This window comes from Chiroxiphia lanceolata, chromosome 11 (genome assembly GCF_009829145.1).
Source record: "Chiroxiphia lanceolata isolate bChiLan1 chromosome 11, bChiLan1.pri, whole genome shotgun sequence".
Classification (NCBI taxonomy): domain Eukaryota; kingdom Metazoa; phylum Chordata; class Aves; order Passeriformes; family Pipridae; genus Chiroxiphia; species Chiroxiphia lanceolata.
Genome location: NC_045647.1, coordinates 15,346,171 through 15,356,279, shown reverse-complemented (window position 1 = coordinate 15,356,279; position 10,109 = coordinate 15,346,171). Strand labels below are relative to the sequence as shown.

Sequence of the window (10,109 nt, the reverse complement as noted above, 5' to 3'; positions counted from 1 at the left end):
TGTAGTGACATGACACAGACACGTGGCTTCACAGGAAAATCAATGGATCTTTGGCAGGGGTGGTGAAGGCTCCATGACCAACCTGTAACTGGGTGGTTTAGGAAAAAAGCCCTGACCGAAGCTGCTTGCAACAGTCTCACCTTTGGCTGCCCCTCCCCAGCTCCCTGCCTTTCCCCGGGTGTGTGAAAACCCAGCAAGAGAATTCCACAGGCAAGAAATCTTCCATCCCCCCAGCACAGAGGTTGTGGTTACCCACCACGATGGGCAGGAGCCATGTGAGAACTGGCAGTGTACATCCAGTAGCACACTGTTTCCCCAATGTAGCCTGGCCTCTGGTTGCCTCCACAGTCAGCTGCAGAGGGAGAGTGAAATCCTTGTGCAGTTCTTTCCAGCGGTGAAGAAAATCCAAGGACATTGATTTCTCTGCTGGTTTTGTCTGTAGACATAGAGGCCCAAAAAGTTGATGCAATCAGTGGGGTGTAAGGATGCACTTCCCAGGAGGAACTAATGCTAGAGGGAATCAGCTTTTCTGTGTTAACAAAGTGGCCTGGGACTTTGGAGGAGACACTCATTTTGAGGACATGGCCCAGAGCACCTGGTCCATCTTGTTCCTGGTGTGCAGAGGCCCGGCTGGAAGGCTGACAGTGTGCAGCATCCCCAGATGAGCACCAGGGATCTCCTCCCTCTTGGACTCTGAGGGATACATGACCCAGAGCAATCACTCCATTGGTACCAAACAGCATGGAGGTCACCTGGGAAAAGGCCTTTGCCAGGCCAAATTTTGGTGTGTGCATCAGCAGCAAGGAGATTGGCTGGGGGTGGCCATGGCCTCCTGGTTTGGTCCTTGCAGAGGAGCATCTCATCCAGACACCTCTGCCTCCACCTGTCAGCTGAGCCAAAGGGGCTGTCATCTCCTCGTAGCCCCTCCCTATTTCCACCCTAGGACGTTTTTGGTGAGCTTCTACTCCTTTTTTTATGCTAAAAAGGAAAGAAAAAAGGAAGAGAACACACTTGATGTTAAGGAAATCTAACAGAGCATGCAGCAATCCAACTGCTCAGACACATATGCCACCTTCCTTCTGCTCTGTACCAGTGAGGCTGTGCCATATTTAGATCTGGCTCCATCTCTCGCAAACTTGACCAACTGTTCCTCCACAGTGTCATCTTCACTTGTTTACCCCCAAACTGTTCACTGGAATCTTCAATTCGATGAGGGGAAAATAATAAAAAAAAAGCAGGTTTTACTTTTAATGACGGGAAAAGCACTAAACGCCAAGAAAGCCAGATCGCAACAGTGCTGGGTAGAGAGGTCAAGAGATCCCTTGATGAGTCATCATCTTCACCAGGGACCTCCCGTGTGGGGAGGCAGATGTGTTTCCTAGAAATTGCTGTGCTGTGGTGGCGGGGCCAGCCCTGTGCTCTCTGCCAGGGCAGTGTCCAGCCAGTCGAGTCATCGGCCCTCGGGATCCTCCTGCGAGTGTGTGCTCCCAGAGGAGAGGTGAGTTCAGCCACACGGGAGGGCAGGCACAGACCTGTGGTCACATTTGGTTTGCCCCGGTGTAACTCCTGGGAGGAGCCACCCCACGCAGGGTGCTGAGCATCTGCAAAGCAAAGGGGTAACAGCCTCCTTGAGGAATGGCTGAAAAGTCCAGCTTTGTTACAAGTAGGAAACATGGGAAAGTACAGAAGGGCTTTTCCCTACCTTCCTCATTGTGCCAAACCGTGACAAGCTCACCACAGTGCTTGGGACCAGGAGTCAGGCACTGATGGTCTTGCTCAACACTTTCAGCCATGGTTATGCCACACACGAGGCAGGGGTGAGCCCTTGTCCTCCTGCACACAGTGAAGCCTTGGAGGCTTCTCACTGAACGTCCACATCTCTTCCTGGCTTGCCCTTGATGTCAAGCCACTGCTGTCTCCTGGAGGATGTGGCGACAGCCTGTCCTGTAGCCTTGCAGGAGGCTGCAGTGTGAATCCTCACAGCCCCCACACCAGCACTGGGCCTTGTATACAAACCTTTCTCACACTCGAGGCAGATATTACGGAGTTAAGAGCATTTTCTTGGCTTGCTGTGCTGGTGGAAGAGCAACTTACAGCACAGCAGATGGATAAAATTCTAATTTGGGTTTCACATGATTTATATAAATAGGCTTAGACGAGGTTGCGCAGAGATGGCACAGTCATCTGCCAGCCCTGCTCTGTTTACCTCTAGACCCTCTCCTCCCTTCCCATTAATGAGCACCCCAGTAGCATCTTGTGCATTAGCAGTGACAAGTCATCCCAGCCTGTGTCATCCTCCTGCAAACCACACAGCTCCAGTCCTGCTCCCAGCAAGGCAAAGCAGCCTCCTGCCATCCCGCCCGGCTGGGGACAGCATTTATGCTCATCCCTCAAAACCAAACTGTCAAGGAGCACAGCAGAGCCACGACTCCCACAGTTGGCTCAGGAGATGGGGTAGGGTGAAGATGGACCACGCTGCCAGATATGGACAAGAACGGAGCTCTCCCAAGCCCCCACTCACTCACCGGACACCAGTTTCTGCCCGTGCTTCTCCCCACCTCAGAGTGAGGGGACATCAGTGGCCCCACTGCCACCCTCATGAAGATGACAAAGCAGCTCCCACTCCTCCCCGCTAGTGCGTCACTAAGAAGCCTTCATCACATCCTGATCAACAGACCAGCAAGCACATCTTGGTTGGGTTTAGATAGAAACCCCTACCACATCCCTGCCGTTCCTCTGTCTCTTGAAGGGTGACATGGGCTGCTGCTGTGCCAAGAAGGGGCTTGTGACAAACAGATGAAGGTCTGGTTCCTGTGAGGCTCCAGCATGCATCTGCTGAACATCTCCATCACACATGTATTCTACCCCAGAAATCAAGGGTGACTTGATCCCAGCAGAAAAAATAGAGAATTAAGCTGCTGGTTTCTTTACGCGGTCAAAGGAAGCTGGTTATGTAAATTTTGTGAAGTTTGGTGGCTAATGAGATGGTGATGGGCACATGTTTAGCTTTTACTGGCCAGTGAGAGCCCATGAGCACCCTTTACTCCACAACATAAACCCATCGGAAACCAGGCTTTGCTGGTTTCCGCTGCTCGTGGAACAAGTTGTATTATTTGTATAATTGTATCCTAGGAGCCCTAGTTTCTGTCCTGCATAGTCCCTGGCATGAGCAGTATTTTCCATGGTCAGCCCAGAAGGAGGGAGCAGACTTTAACCCCTTTGGTGCAAAGAGCACATTCCCACATAAGGTTATTTCCACGCAACCCCCACTACGAGAAAAAAAGCCCTACTAGGATTAAGGCACATGCAGAGAAATCCCAAAGCCAGCAAGAAGTTGCCTCTAGGAGAGGTGCAGGTGGCTTGGGAGCATCTGGGGAGGCTCCTGGGGGGCTGGTTGAGCCCTCACAGCTCCTGCAGCCGGTACCATGCTCAAACCCCACCTTCAACCTGGCCTCTGCCAAAACTCTCTGTTTCAACCTCTCTTTTCCAGCCATGTATCATAAACCAGCCCTTCACCAGCTGGGATAAGGCACAGGTCACCAAACAAATGAAGAAAAAAGGATTTCTCAAGGGACAAGGCAGATACACCCCCACAATGTGACCTAGTTTCCCTGCCTGTGCATCTGTGGTGGAGGACAGGAGTGATGTTACACTGGCAGTCAGAACTACCTCTACCCAGTGAGGTGCAAGCAAAGCCAGGGTCCTTGTCCTGGGCCACTGTAGAAGATAACAGAAGCTTCACAAGGCACCTCAGGCTTGAGAGAGGCAGGCCAAGGCTTTCAGAAGTGACACATGACTTGGAGCTTCTTGGGAACTGAGTGTGGTACACGCTGAAGGACCCCGAGCTGAGAAGGTAAGGACTCAGGGAGGCCTTTGGGGAGATCTCAGCCATCCCAGAGCACAGCCACCCTGGTCCTTTTTGTCCAAGCTCATCACTGAGGTCCTCCTTACTCACCTGAGCCACTCCTACATATGCCTGTTGTCCAAGACCTGCCTCTAATTATGAGAGAGAAGAAAGGAAGCACGGAAAGCTAGAGATTCAGGCTGAGGAGTGGTGGGGTTCTGGGACGCCAGCAATCCCTGAGGGAGCTGCAAATGTGCTGCAGCTGAGGGTTAGGAGAGGTGTAAGGTGCAGGACTCAGTGGTCCATGAAAGCCTCGCCATCAGCACCTCTCAGGGCACAGAGCCAGTCTGGGCTCTTTGTCATGTGGGCCTAAAATGCTGAACCATGAGACTTCTGTTGAGCTTGGAGACTCAGTTTCTGCTGCCCTAGTAAAGAAGAGCAAATGGCAGATTCAGGGTACTACAAGCAGCTGGGAGAGCATTCCTGCATTTCCCCCGTGCCCACAACAGTGGCAGATGAGAAACACATCACCTGGAAAATATTTGAGATTTTCTTCCAGTAGTTGCTGCCTCTGTGCTGAGGACATGTGAGCAAAAAGAGACGGATCTTCTGTCAAAACCATTTGCCACTGTTGCAGTGTTTTTAAGCAAAACCCAGAGCATTCCAAAAGAGACTGAGGAAGCCACCCATAAACCAGAGAAAACAACTTAGGGGATGCAAGGCAGCTCATGGGTTCGGGTGTCATGTGCTCAGGGAGGAGTGGCAGCCTCTGCCCCGGAATCACCCATGGAGGAGGGGAGGGAGCCCTGGTCTCAGGACTTGGCATCCCCTCCTGCTTCAACTGCAGGACCTCACCCACCCTGTCACCTAACACCTCTCACTGTCAGAAAGAGCTGGGGATGTGTCAGCAAAGCCAAGGTGCCCAAGCAAAATAATTTTTAGAGAAGGGGAAGCTTAGAGCATCACCAGTGTGGAGTGGCAAAGGCAGCAGGAATCCCAAGCAGGGATGATCCCTGCCCCAGACCCCAGTTTTAGGCTGAAAAAGGCAAATCTTCCCACCTGCCGGGATGTCTCTGCTGATGGAAAGTCAGCTCCCACCAAAGCTACACGTGTTTCTCACCCATGTCACAAATAATTTGTGGCTGGACTCAAGTCAGTAGAGTTGATGCAGATCCCTCATAGTCTTTCAAACAGAAATCTCTGCAAAAAGGTTGATTTGATTGCTTTCGGATTTCATTTCAGCCTTCATTTTTCTAATCTCTTTAAAAAGTACCTACTTAGTAGTAATGGCAAAGATATTTCCTTAGAGAAGTTTGAGAAGCTTGTAGAGGCAATGTTTGAAAAATAATAAAAAATAATAAAGCTTTGCTAGCTCCCAGGAGTGAAGAACAAAAATCATGCTTGTCTAGAAACATACTTACACCAGCAGGCTTTTATTAGTATGTGAACCAGCAGTTGGTACTGACTCAGTCTCTGAGGTTTTCCTGGTGTATTAACTACAAAGTGACATTATTTCAGTCCCAAGCAGTAGAATTTCATAAAACATCTCCAACAAACATCCCATCATCAGGCTAGAAGCTCTGATGAACAGGACAGCTGATTCCTCACACGGATTACAAATCACTGATTCCCCTCACCAGACGATGTTAAGCACGGATTTCAGTGAGAACCATTAAGGGCAAATCCAGACCTCGACCCGTGCCAGAAGAAAAGCTTGAAGGAAGCATCTACTGAAGTGTCTTCCCTGAGCAAGGGACTTTCCTGAGCTGGGTGCTCAGGGTCACTGCCCTCTCCTCTGGGACACAGAGGCACTGCCTCAGTGTTTGGGTCTCACAGGGAGTGAAGTCACTGCCACCACAGAGCCACTCACAGGGAGCTGTCCCCATTCACAACTCCCGTTCATTCACTCCAGAGCATTCCCATGGCCAGATGTTTATCACTCTTGTGTCACCCTCCAACTATTTTGCAGGGGTGGTAGGAGTGGCTTTTGGAAGACATTTGAGTACACACACAAATACAGGCTTGGGCTGCTGTGTGTTTGGACAAACAAATAAGTGCAACTAATCAATAGAAATGTTTTTATGTTAGCCGTGACTGGGAAGAGAGGATCCCAGCTCTGCCAGATAAAAAAATCCCCACAGGGATTTCTAAGTGCTCCCAAAACCAGCTGGACTAAGACCTTTCCTGTTCACCCCACGGATCTGCGTGGGTGAGGAATTAAGAAAAATAGGAAGTTTTTAAAAAATAAAACTAAGTGAACAAAATAGCCCCCCCTTACCTTTGCACACTGAGTCTGAACTGTCAGAAGAGCAACACGGCCCCAGGGCAGGTGTCTCCAGCCCTGAGCTGGACATGCAGCACTGATGGACATGGTTGCTCCTGCAGCTCCCAGCACCCAGAGACCAGCAGCTTCTATCCAAAACAACCACTCATAAACATATATTCAAATATCTCTATTACCCCATTTATAACACAGAAGGGTTGGCCTGTCTGGGAGTACTTTTCCTGGCCTGACAGCACGGCAGCAGGCAACCAGTGGTCCTGGTATGACACCAGTAGTGGTTTTCTACCCCAGATAAAGCTGTCCCAGACCCACTTGCCTCAATGTCCAAAACAGATGCTGGCAGGATCTGGTATTCCTGCTGGTTACAGGCAGCGACGAGCTGTTTCTGTATCTGGAGATGGTTTTAAGAAGGCAAATGACGAATTAGCAGCTGCTGCTCGGTGAGGTTTTGCAGGCGGTTCAAATGGAGCAAAGTGGGCTTGGTCTGGAGTCAGGACCTGTACAGGGGAGGCAAAGCACAAATGGGGCACCCACTGCCATCCTAAGTGCTCCAAGATTATTGCAGTACCCAGGGAGCCAGATCCCAGGTGTGTACCCCCCCGGGAGGGCAGCCCATCCTGCTGAGGTCGGCAGGGCAAATGTGCTCAACAACTGGCAGTAGGGACCAGCCCTGATCCCTCTACAACCAGCAGCTAAAAGTCCCGTTTAACTTCAATGGAGCCAGGATTTGGCCTGGATCTTAACTAAACCCATGACCATCAGTGGCTTTGCTTGGGGTTTAATTCTTTGGATTAAAGGGAATTTGCCCCACAGCCAGAGCTCAACACCCACATCCCACCACTGCTCCATTGCGGCCAACGAGAGCAAACCGAGGTCCCTGGGCTTTAAACAAACAAACAGCAAAAAGAGAAAGAAAAAGAAAAAAAGAAGAGCATTTATTTTCCCTGCAGCTGTGCTCTCCCGGACAGAGGATTTCTGTGGTAGGACAATAACGCTTTATGCGGCGAGGTTAAGTTGCAGTTACTTGAAACTATCAGCTCTTGTGTTCGAATCATCTTATTACCTCCACAATCAAACAAGGCTTCCCCATCAGCAACTATTCGGTCATGCTGTTAAAATTGGACACAGAGGCCAAGCAGGGCTGGATTTGAAGTGATCTAATGGGAGCTGCCTGAGGTTGCTCTGGGGAGGGGGGTACAGCCAGCTTGCTACCCTGCACTCTTGACTACCAAAGGAAAAAACATTGCATTACCAGACCCCAGTGCACCGTCTTGGCTCTCACGAGTTACCTCAACACCCTGGAAAGGGAAGGTGAGGGAGCAACACAGAATCCCCTGGGGATGCACAGAGGAAGGGAGCTGCTTGGAGCAGTCTTCTGGGATGCATGTAGGAATGCACTAAGGAAGCTCCCGAATGCACAAGGCTGAGACAAGTGGTAACTCACCCTGTGGCTCCTCTCAAACTAAAAGCCTTTTTCTCCCACCCAGCTTCCTTCACAATTGCTTGGGATCTCAGTCCAGGTGAAGGACGAGGCCAGGAGAAAGGACAAGCACAGAGGAGTTAAGCAGAGCCTTTCTAAAAACAGCATGAATGTTCCCACAGAGCAGGACCAGCTCTGCCACAAGCCCAGCACACCTGGAGTCTGCATCCCAGATCCACACGCCCCTTCCTAGATCTCCCTTAGGTCCTGTCCTCACAGGCACCACCAGCCCGAGCTCGCTGGCTGGCTCCTCGATGCGAGTTGACATCCTGGCCTTTCCAGGCAAGCCCCAACTGCTCTGCAAGATGGAGCAGGAGCTCAGCTGGGCTTTCTGCACCAGCCAGCTCTGCCTGTCCCTCAGGGGCACCAGCCAAGAGCCAGAGTCGCTGCAAGCAGCAGCTCTGGTGGAGGCAGTCAGGTGCTCGGGGGATCGTCTAGACATGACCCATTCCATACGCCCCATTTCACATCTTCCATCTTCAAGTAGCTCTTAAGTAGCTTGATTTAATGATCCCCACAAGCTTCCACCCAAGCCTCGGGCTACGGGGAAATTTGCACAGGTGTGGCAGTGTTTCATCACACGGCAAGACGGAACAGGAACAGCTCCCGGCCGCGCGCGCCAGAGCTTCCCAGAGCTTCCCGGAGCTTCCAGAGCACTCTGGATGCTGCCACTGCATCACCTCCTGCTCCAGATGCTCCCTGGACACCTCTGAGCTCCCTGTCCCTGGGTGGAGGGGCCAGCACAGACCCGAGGCACAGCCACGTCCCAGAGCAGTGGTGAGGCTGCACACGGGCTCCACCTCCCCTCATTGCTTCGCCTTGCACTTGCCCTCACTTGGTCACCCAGGGTGTGAAAAGGCACAGGATAAATGAGCTAAGCCCCATAATTATTTAATATAATTAACCACAGGATTGAAATGGGTCCATTTCCTAGGAGATAGCCTGCTAGAAATCTTCCTTAGAGCAAGAACACAGGAAAGGCTTTGCCACATCTTCCCACTGGGGGAGCAGGGAGGAGGAGGTCCTGCTTTTTGGTTTGGGGTTTTTTTTCATTAACATTATTTTCAGAGATTATTGGTCCTGACTTTCGAAGAACAGCCATCTCTCATCTCGGGCTCTGCAGAATGCCAGCGAGACCCCACATTTCTGGATGGGTGCTCACACTGGATCAAAGCAAGGGAGGCAGCCTCCTTCCACAGCCCCATCAACTGCTCCCCAGGGCTGTGGCCAGCACCCTTCCAATGGGGCTAGTGAAATTAATTCATTAATTGCTCCCATCCTTTGGTGTTTCATGTGAGACAGCTTACAAGAACCATCCATTCTGCATTTCTCCCCCTTCCCAATGCAAAACAGAGAATTTTAAAGTATTTTTTTGGTACTCCAGTGGAGATGTTTACAACGAACCTGCCTCTCACTTCTGCATGAGAGAGGGGACAGGACCAGGGTCCTCCCTGCACAATAAACAGTGGATGGGCTCTGGCCACGTGCAGCCTTTGCACCAGGAGTGGAGTGTTTCTGCACTGCTCTCCTGTGGTGATGGTGGGTTGCAGGGATAACTCACAGTGTTCTGGGGCCTGGGTTCTTCCACCAGCGACTGATTCAGCCCATGAAAGTTGTGCTGCATTAGGAGATCCCCCCTTGTGCTTCAGGTGAAGCTGGAAAACATCACTACACCCGTAAATGGGGAAATCCTCACGTCACAGGGCTGTGGGGTCCAGTGACAGCCATAATGGGTTCACCATTCAGGCAGAGCTCATTTACTTTGAGAAAAGCAGCCAAATAGCCACCTTCTTCCTTCCACCTCCTCCAAGAGCCGCACAAACCCACCGCTGGGACTCACAAGCCACAACACACCTTGAGGCTCTCTTGAGCAGAAAGTCACCAAAAGCCACATTATCCTCCAGGCTGGCTGGCCCCTTTCTGAATGGCACCACCTCAGTGTTTGCAAACACTGCCTGTAGTGGGGCATGAGGATGAAGACATCACTGGGCTCCCTTCCAGCAGCCCTCTCTGCGAGGAGGGGGGACCAATTCCCGGAGCAGCTCCGTGAAGTCATTCTCTCCCGACATGCCTTCTCCTCCCTGACATCATCAGCTGGGGAAAGCAGGCACAACAGCAGTCCCCTGCTGCGGGATTTGCTTCCAGAGGTGCCAGCAAAAGATGCCTTGCTGCTCATGGGGAGTTGTCCAGCCCCCTGGGACCACAGCTGGGGGCACCTGAGTGAACGGCCATGGAGCAGCGGCCCCAGAGGAGTCGTGTTCAGTGAGCTGGTGGCACTGGTGGGAAAAGGCTCAGAGGAAGCAAGAAGGAAATGACTCACCCAGCATTGAACCTGGCTCGGGAGCACCCTCATGCTGCACACAACCAGGAGTCCACTGGCTCAGCAAAGCCTTGGTCTACCCCGAGGACAAGCTCCTGCAGCAGAGACCCATGTGGTTCAGAGTAGGGATGCATGTGGATGCAGAAACCTTCATGTAAATGAGAGAAACAAGGCATTAGTG

General features: G+C 51.6%; 1 long non-coding RNA gene across 1 annotated transcript; it reads right to left on the bottom strand.

Annotated features, from left to right (window-relative positions):
• Nucleotides 1–756: 756 nt before the first annotated feature.
• LOC116792369 lies at nt 757–6,179 on the bottom strand. The gene is made up of 3 exons (XR_004359101.1): nt 6,123–6,179; nt 4,904–5,044; nt 757–978 (listed from the first exon to the last, which is right to left on the bottom strand). It is a non-coding gene; the product is annotated as an uncharacterized LOC116792369 (long non-coding RNA).
• Nucleotides 6,180–10,109: the final 3,930 nt, after the last annotated feature.